A 10,162-nucleotide genomic window follows, 5' to 3' on the forward strand; every position below is an offset into this window, starting at 1 on the left:
TTGTTTTAAAGTATTTTGCTGGTCTGTCATTAGGATCATATAAATTGAGGAAGGTGAGTTCTTTCTGATGTACATATCCCATGATCATTAAGAAATGACCTTCACTGTCTCTGCTAACCTTTAGCCTGAAGTCCATGTGGTCTGATACTAGTATGGCCACTCCAGCTTTGCGGAGGTGATATTTTCTTGAAAACTTGTTTCCCAGCCTTTTACCTTTAGCCCATGGGTGCTTTGATTGTTGAGACATGTTTCTTGCAGGAAGCAGAATGTTGGGTTCAGTTTTCTAATTCATCTTCCTATTCTGTGGATCTGAATTGGCACATTTAGTCCATTGACATTGAGAGAGATTGTTGTTTTGGGGATTTGTGCTCTCTTTATGTAGAATTTTTGTACTTATGGGGATTGTCTTAGCTTAAAGTAGACCTGTTCATTCTTCTTGCAACAAAAATATGGAATGCTTTACAAGTTTGCATGTTATCTCTGTGCAAGGACCATGCTCATCATTGTATCATTTCAATTTTTGTATATGTGTTATCAAACCTAGTAGGAGTTAATTTTTCCATATTTTTCGCTTCTTCTTACTTTGAGTGTTGTCCTTCCTCACTCCTATGGCAGACAATGATTCCTAATCAAGGAATGTATTTCAAAGCAGCATGAATAAATAGATTTAGAACTTTAATGTCCCAGAAATAAAAATATGGTTTTTACTATATTATCGTTTACCATACCCTAGGCATCAGTTTTACAAAATAATTCTTTTGGAAGATGGTATATGAGTTTGTTTAATGTTGTCCCCAGAATCCTTCATTAAGAACATTAAAATAGAGCCTTTTGCTGTTCTCACCTCAGTCCTGTGTACATCTCCAGGAAAAGGTGGATGGTGTTGTCTGCACTTTGACCACCTTGAATGTATGTAGGATTTTTCTCCTGAAGGATGAGGTGAGAAGCATATTGATGATTTTATTCCACCTTATTACAAGTTCAACTTGAACGGAAGGTGAGACTCATGAGGCTCCTATAAAGGACAGAACAAAGGGTCTCAGTGAAGTTTAATGGCCAACTCACATTAACAACATAGATGACTCAAAGTAACCTGTGTGCATCTTTGTGTATAGTGAGTTTCATATCTACTGATAGTGATTCTCAGTCATGACACATGGGCAAAACAGACCTGTAATTAAAAATCTAGTTCTCTGACCAGAGTGGGGTCTCTGAGGTGTTTGAAGAAGTGTGTAGTAATTTATTACTAAGCACATAAGTATTTTGAATGATGTGTACTTTTCGATCTGAAATTAATTCCAAATATGTCTAAAACGACAGTGTCCTGACCTCGCACATGGCTTTCCTCACCGAGGCCCCTTGGAGGTGCCGGGGTGAATTTCCTTCACCGACATGATTAGAACCCCGGCAGCTGAAGACCTCTGCAACCAGCCATAGGTACGCTTAAGACCACCCTTCCCAAGCTTGAAGGAGCCTCTTGCATGAAGGAATTGAAAGAGGAACCCAGATGTGCGGGACCGGGCGATGAGAACTCCATGGCTGCTCAGATCAAGACTGTGCCCCCTCCTTCCAGATCCCCCATCTTCTAATAATTAAGTGCTACAACCACGAACTGCCCCTGGATCCATGTAATGCCATCAATGGCCAACATCCAGAGACTGGATCTTATTTAGAAGACAGCAACTCTGATTGTCCAGTTCTCACTCTCAGAGAACCTGGTAGGCTTCTGCGAGAATCTGGCCCGCATAGCAGAGTCTTTGTTTCTGGTCACTGTTTATTTTGAGGTACAGAAGCTGCTTAATTTAAGATAGTCCCCTTTGTTTATCTCTGTTTCCAGTTGCTTGGCAAGTGGCGTGTTATATTTGAGGATACCTTTAGCTTCAATGTCGTGGAGGGATTTGCCGACCTTGTCATCAATGAACCTGAGGGATTCTGGTCTGATGTTGAGGCCTTTGACCCATTTTTATCTGACTTTTGTGCATGGTGTTAGGTAGACGTCTGAGCCATTTTTTTTGCATGTAGCTTTCCAGTTTTTTCTGCAACATTTGTTCAGGAGGACTCTCTTGATCCACTTCACATTTCTTGCTCCCTTATCAAAGATTAGATGATTATATATTTGAGGGTGTGTGTCAGTATATTCAATCCTTTCCCATTGGTCTGCAGCTCTGCCTTTGTTGCAGTACCATGTTGTTCTCATTATTATCGTTTGTAGTAGAGTTTGAGGTTGGGGAAGGTGATGCCTCCATTGTCTTTTCCCCAAGAATTGCTTTAGCTATTCGTGTGCGTTTGTTTTTCCATGTGAATTTCAGGAGTGCTTGATCAATTTCTTTGAAGAATGTCATGGGTATCTTTATAGGGATCAAGTTGAATTTTTACAATGCTTCGTGGAGAATTGCCATTTTGACAATGTTAAATCTCCCATTCCATATGCAGTATATATGTTTCCATTTCCTAGTGTCGTTTTTAATTTCCTGATGTATAGGTCCTTTAACTCTTTAGTAAAGCTGATTCCAAGGTTCTTGATTTTCTGCGGCACGATTGTGAATGGGATTGCTTTTTCATGTCACTTTCTTCTCTCTCATTACTTGCATATAAAAAAGCCATAGACTTTTGGGTATTGAGTTTATAGCCTGCAATTTTACTATAAATGTCTATTGTCTCTGGGAATTTTTCATAGAGATTTTAGTATTCTCTGAATATAGTATGATATCTTCTGTGAATAGGGAGAGATGATTTCTAACTTTCAAACATGAAAAACCCTTAATATCTTTTTCTTATCTATTTTCTCTTCCAAATACTTCCAGTACTACATTGAACAGAAGTGCCAAAATGAATTTTTACTTAGCACATTCTGTCTGTAAATTTCTATGCTAAGAACTGTGGAATAAACAGTGATATCTTAGTAATTTACAAGTAAATTATGAAGACAGATAATTTAAAAGAATTTCTTTGTATAAATTTCCAAAATATGTAGCTTTTATTAAATATATTAAGAATAAATCGTAGGTCTTGATTATACCATGAAGATTATTTTCCTGTTAGAAGTTACCCTTCTAAAATGCAAGAAAGAGACACATTTTGAAAATGTTGATTATTCGTTCATTAATTCAAAGAATATTTGTTAGTCTGGTGGTGCAGTGCCTGCAGGAAGTCAACCTGTACCCTTAGGTGAGTACATCAATAGTCTGATGGCGTCTTCATGCTTCCTGATAACCTCAAATCGCCACTGTGCCTCTGGCTGGCTCCCAACAACTCAGGACTACGTTTCCCGAAAGATATGTGGGAGCCATGTTCACAAACCACCCCTGGCTCAGCATTGGTCTTGTTTCAGAGACCCATAGACAAATTTGGAACATATCAACATCCACTGTTAACCTTGGACCTGCAAAAGGCTGAAGACACTAGGGTAAATCGGAGGGAGGCAGGTTAGTTTGGTGCCCAACCAACCAGAACCCAGTGCAGCCACTTGCTCCCACAATCCAAAATCGCCACCATGCTCTCCTCTGGTTTCCATCGTCTCAGGATGGCTCTCACTGAAATATAACAGCTGAAAATTCGGATAAGCGGGTTTTGTGACTGAAATCTCCAGGCTTTCTCTGGGCAGAATGGGAATCCCACCCCCACTGCCCTGTACTTATGGAAGCCTCAGCATTCCTTTCCATACCTCAAAGCTACTCCAGGCTTACCTTCCTGATAAAAATGCTAAATTCCTTGAACAAACATGATGACCTCTTAGTACCTGTACGAGACCCTTAATGCACAAAATAAAAAGGAGACAGAGAGAAAGAATTAAAGCGCCTGCCATAGATACACACTGGGGGTGGGTGTAGGGTGTTGGGGGATGGTTTTAGGGAACCAGGAATATTGGTTTTGGGAAATGTACCCTAGAGAAGGGACGGATGTTGGATCGTTGTATGACTGGAAGCAAATTATGAATAGATTTGCAATGGTCTATCTCACAGATATTGGATAAAATATTAAAAATATATATCCTTCATTTGTACCTCAGAATACTGATGGAACTTTAAAACCCAGCATTTGTATTTTTGTGTTCTCTGTAGGAAAAAAAAATGTTTCTCACCTGTGTGCCAATAGCTTGTAGAAAGCTAAACCCAAAGATATATCAATGACTGTCTTTGGCATGAATACTGTAATTACAGCTATGTTATGTTTTAGAATCAGTTCATGCACAAGACCTCAAGAGGAGCAGTGGCAACGTGCACCAATGTTGAATGGATAATGTTTCAGGAGCTTACAAGGGAGATGGGAAGATTTGGCATGAGTAAAGGGAAGAAACAGACGAGTGAAGTACTAATAAGTATCATGAGAAAAATGCAAGGGAGGACATTTCCTGGCAAGTGTCACACTCTGTTGAGCTTCTGGTGAGGATAAGTATTAGAAAGTATCTTTCACATTTAGTGGTAAAAAGGTAAATTTGATGGTTGTATTTAAAATTTACTTTAACGATTAGAATTACCAAGAGATACAAAGTTACAAAGTTGCTCATAATTGAGTTTCAGTCATCTAATGTTCTAGAACCTTTCCAGTATATTGGGAAATTTTTGAAGGAATATCCCTGGTGCGAAGACTAGGGCATCTGAATCTTAACACATTTCACCAAATATATAATCTGTACTCACATGATTTACACTGTCTCCCCTGCTCTTTGATTTATGTTTTCATGCAATATTTCCTTGTGAACCTCACCTCAAGTGAGGCTCCGTATTTAAGACAAGTACATGTTTCTGGGGCACTACATATTTTTTGGTTGCTGGGAGAGTCTGTAAAGCAATGCTCAGGAGGTGTGGGGGCCCCACAGACAATTTTCAGAAAACGTGGCCATGGTGCTTGGGGTCCTCTGAGGTTATACAGCCTTTGATACTCTGGCAACCAGGTGGCGCTGGGAGTCAAATTGAGTGAATGTGAGACAAGTTCCATAAGCACCACACTATCTCCTGCTTCCCTGGGTATTAGATTGATGTCAGCATTCTGAGGTCCTCCCTTTTGTCAGAAAGCAGAGACTTGTGCAGGAGAAAGTGGAAGAGACTTTAGGGTTTAACTAGGTTGACTGAGTAGCTGGTGATACCATTAAGATTGGAACATAAAGTAAAAATAAAACAAGAGCCCCGTGCCTTTTCCCGCTGAACTCGACAACCTCCACAGGGGTACACCTGCGGGGAACACCTGCAGCAGCTCCTTTGGACTATCCATCACCTTATCAGCCCCTCCCCTCCAGGTGGGTAGAGGGAGCACCAGCCAGGTTCACCACTCCTCCACTCCTCACCCCCAGCCCCCCGCCTTTTCCTGCAGAACTGGACATCCTCCAGCAGGGGACACCTGAGGCAGCTCCATGGGATTTTCCATTGCTCTTCCTACATTCCAGGATCCTGGGTGGGAGTGACCCTGGGATCAGAAAAGAGAGCCAAGAAAATACAAGAAGAAAAGAGAACAGAATTTTAAAAAGCTACAAAAAGAAGATTCACAAATAAAGGATTCAGTGGATAAAATTAAAAAGTTAGTAAGTGCCCTGAGCAATAGAATAAGTGCAGCTGAAGAGAGGATCAGCGAGCTTGAAGGTGAGCAACAAAAATCCCACTGGGAAGAACAAGCAATAGGAAAAGACCTCAAAATGTCTCTAAGTAGAATCAGAGACATAGGGGATGACGCCAAGAGGAACAACATTACAATCATTGGTTTACCAGAAGGACAGGGAAACAACCCCAATGAAAAAGCTAGAGTAAAAGAAACCATTGCTGAAAAGTTCCCAGAGTTAAGGAAAGCAGACATCCAGATCCAAGGAGCCAGAAGGGTACCAGCTAAAAGAGACCCCAGAAAAAACACTCCAAGCATATCATAGTCAGAACGATGGATGCTGTGGACAGAGACACAATATTACAAGCAGCAAGGTAAAAGAAGGAAATTACATACAAAGGAGCACCCCTTAGATTCACAGCAGACCTATCAGTGGAAACCCTCAAAACCGAAGGCAATGGTTGTATATAGTGAAAAAATTCAAAGAAATGAACGTCTCACCGAGAATACTCTATCCAGCTAAACTCTCACTCAAATTCGATGGAACGATACACCACTTTTTAGATAAACACAAACTCAGGAACTTCATACACTCAAAACCAAATCTAAAAGAAGAACTAAAGGGGCTCCTGTAAGAAAAGAATGAAAACACGTGTAAACACAATCAACTCCTACAGGAAGATGGCAGAAAACCCCATGACAATACTCTCCCTTAATGTCAATGTCTAAATGCACCAACCAAGAGACACAGAGTGGCAAAATGGATCCAGAAACTGAAACCAGCATTCTTCTCTCTACAGGAAACTCATCTGAACAATCAGAGCAAACACAGACTCAAAGTGAAAGGATGGAAAACAATCCTGCAAGCAAACAGTTCCATCACAAAAGCTAGGATGGCCAAACTAGTATCCGACAACATTAATGTCAGGCTGAAAAAGATTAGAAGGGACAGCGAAGGCCACTTTCTCTTCATCAAGTGATACATACAACAGGAAGAAATCATACTCTTAAATGTATAAGTACCTAATGAAGGAGCAGCTAGATACTTAAAACAACTGCTAACAGATTTTAAAGAGGACAGTGCTAGCAACACAATCGTAGATGGAGACTTCAACATCACCTTATCACCTTTGGATAGATCAACAAGAACAAAACTCAGCAAGGAAACATTGGCTTTGAATGAAGAAATAGAAGAGAAAGGACTTATAGACCTATACAGGGCTTTACACGCCCCAAAGAAAGAATTCACATTCTTCTCCAGTGCTCCTGGAACATTTTCCAAAATCAACTATGTGCTAGGCCACAAAACATACCTCAATAGAATCAGGAAGATAGAAAGAGTATCAACAATCTTTTCAGACCATGATGAACTGAGGATAGATGTGAATCACACACAGACACGGACAACCAAATCGAACACCTGGAAAATAACCAAGTCACTGCTGAACAATGTGTGGGTCAAGAAGGACGTCAAGGAAGAAATCAAAAGATACCTGGAAACAAATGAGAACGAAGACACGAACTACCAGAGCTTATGGGATGCAGCTAAAGCCCTATTAAGGGGAAAATTCATAGCACTGCAAGCATATCTCTGGACGGAAGAAAAGATGCACATAAGCAACTTATTTCACAGCTCAAGATCTTAGAAAAGGATCAAGAAAAGGAGCCTAAATCGGGCAGAAGGACAGAGATCATAAAACTTAGAGCAGAAATCAACGACATGGAAACCTAAGAAACAATCCGAAAGATCAATGAAACCAAGAGCTGGTTCTTTGAGAAAATAAACAAGATAGATAAACCACTAGTAACACTCACAAAGAAACAGAGAGAGAGAAAACTAATAAACCGAATCAGAAATAAAAATGGAGATATCACAATGGAAACCAAAGAAATTCAAAAGATCATCAGAGACTACTTTGAAAGTCTGTATGCCAAGAAAAAAGAGAATTTAGAAGAAATGGATAAATTCCTGGATTCCTATAATCTCCCAAAAATGAGTCAAGAGGATATAAAATACCTGAATAGACCTAGTCATAAAAATGAAATTGAAACTGTAATCAAAATTCTTCCCAAAAACAAAAGCCCAGGTCCAGATGGATACACTACCGAATTTTTCCAATCATTTAAAGAGGATCTACTGCCCGTCCTTCTCAAACTTTTCCAGGAAATTGAAAAAACAGAAACTCTCCCAAACAGTTTCTATGAATCCCATATCTCTCTAATACCAAATGGAAACTAAGACACCACGAGAGAAGAAAACTACAGGCCGATATCACTGATGAACACGGAGGAGAAGATTCTGAACAAAATACTAGCAAAGAGAACTCAACAGCTCATCAAAAAGATCATACACCATGACCAATTGGGATTCATCCCGGGGATGCAAGGATGGTTTAACATTCGGAAATCAATCAATATAATCCATCATATCAACAAAAGATAAAAATCATATGATCATATCAATAGATGTAGAGAAAGCAATTGAGAAGATCCAGCATCCGTTTATGATGAAAACCCTCGCAAAATTGGGGATAGAGGGGACTTACCCCAATATAGTTAAAGCCAGCTACCACAAGCATACAGCAAGCATCATCCTCAATGGGGAAAATCTGAGAGCGTTCACCCTAAGATCAGCAACGAGATAAGGATTCCGACTCTCTCAACTGCTGTTGAACATATTACTGGAAATACTAGCAATAGCAATTAGGCAAGCAAAAGAGATTAAGGCCATCCAAATAGGAAAGTAAGAAATCAAGCTCTCACTATTCGCAAATGATATGATACTATACTTAAAGAACCCTAAAAACTCTATCAAGAAACTCCTAGAAATGATAGACTCGAGAGTAAAGTTACAGGTATAAAATAACTACCTAAAAGTCCGTGGGTTTACTATACACAAATACTGAGAGAGAAGAAAATGACAAGATGAAAACAATCCCATTCACAATTGTGTGCCAGAAAATCAACTACATAGGAATTAGTTTAACTAATGAAGTAGAGGAACTGTACAAAGAAAACTACAAAACGCTGCTTCTTGAAATAAAAGAGGAAGCGAGGAAATGGAAAAATATCCCCTGTTCATGGATCTGGAGAATTTATATTGTCAAAATGGCAATACATCCAAAAGCACTGTACAAATTCAATGCAATCCCTATTAGGTTGTGCATGACATTCTTCAAAGAATTGGAGCAAACACTCCTGAAATTTATATGGATCAATAAGCCCCCACGAAGAGCTAAAGCAAGTCTTGGTTAAAAGAAAATGGGAGGAATTAACCTCCCGAACCTCAAACTTTACTAAAAGTAGTAATAATTAAAACAGTATGATACTGGAAAAAAGGTAGAGCTGCAGAGCAATGGAATGGGGTTGAATATACTGGCATCTCCCCTCAAACATATGACCATCTAATCTTTGAAAAAGGGGCAAGAAATGTGAAGTGGAGTAAGGAAAGTCTTTTTAACAAATGGTGCTGGCAAAACTGGACGACTACGTGCAAACTACTGGGCTTTGATCTCTGCCTAACACAATGTACAAAAGTAAGATGAAAATGGATCAAAGACCTAAACATCAGACCGGAACCCATAAGGTACATTGAAGACAAAGTTGGCAAAACCCTCCAAGACATTGAATCTAATGGTATCTTCAAGGATGTCACGTCACTGGCCAAGCAAGTGGGAATATCTTAAACTAAGAAGCTTCTGCACCTCAAAAGAAACAATGACTAAAATACAGAGAGAGTCTACAGAATGAGGAAGGATATTCTCCAAATACACATCTGAGAAGGGGATGATATCAAATATATACAAAGTACTGATTGAACTCCACAAGAAGAAAACATCCAACCCCAACAAAAAATGGGGCAACGAAATCAACAGAGACTTAATCAAAGAAGAAATCCGAATGGCTAAAAGGCACATGAGAAAATGCTCTACATCTTTAATCATCAGGGAGATGCGGATCAAAACAACAATGAGATATCATTTCACACCACAGACACTGGCCCACATTCAAAAAAACAAAGGCAACCTTTGTTGGCATGATGTGGCGACAAAGGGACCCTCCTTCACTGCTGGTGGTAATGCCGACTGGCTCAACCCTTTCGGAAAAACGTAGAGATGATTCTCAAAAAATTAGAATTTGAGCTCCCATTTGACCCACCAATACCACTCCTGGGAATATACCTCGAAGAAGCAAAAAAGGATAGTCGAAGTGACCCCTGCACTTATTTTTTCATTGCAGTACTATTTACAATAGCTAGAATATGGAAAAAAAACCCGATTGCCTGAGAATAGATGACTGGTTACAGAAACGTTGGTACATCTACACAGTGGAGTACTATGTGGCAGTTAGAAAAAAATGAAGTCATGAAATTTACTTACAAGTGGTACTGCATGGAAAATATTATGCTAAGCGAAATGAGTCAGAAAGAGAGGGACACACATAGAAAGACTGCATTCAACTGGTTAACATAAAGTAGCAAACTAAGAGAATAACAACAAGAACAGCTGTGATAAATACCAGGTTCTTCACTCCATGGCTTAGATACCAGCCTCACACTCTAGGGGTAAAGGCAGCTCAGATAGAGAAGGGAGCACCAAAAAAAGGGTGCTGAGAAGATCCACCCAGAATG

General features: G+C 39.6%; 1 pseudogene; it reads right to left on the reverse strand.

The window, feature by feature from the left end:
* Positions 1-443: 443 nt before the first annotated feature.
* LOC130033850 (uncharacterized) lies at positions 444-540 on the reverse strand (annotated as a pseudogene).
* Positions 541-10,162: the final 9,622 nt, after the last annotated feature.

The sequence above is a fragment of the Sorex fumeus genome, unplaced genomic scaffold (assembly GCF_029834395.1).
Source record: "Sorex fumeus unplaced genomic scaffold, SorFum_2.1 ptg000054l, whole genome shotgun sequence".
Taxonomy (NCBI): Eukaryota; Metazoa; Chordata; class Mammalia; order Eulipotyphla; family Soricidae; genus Sorex; species Sorex fumeus.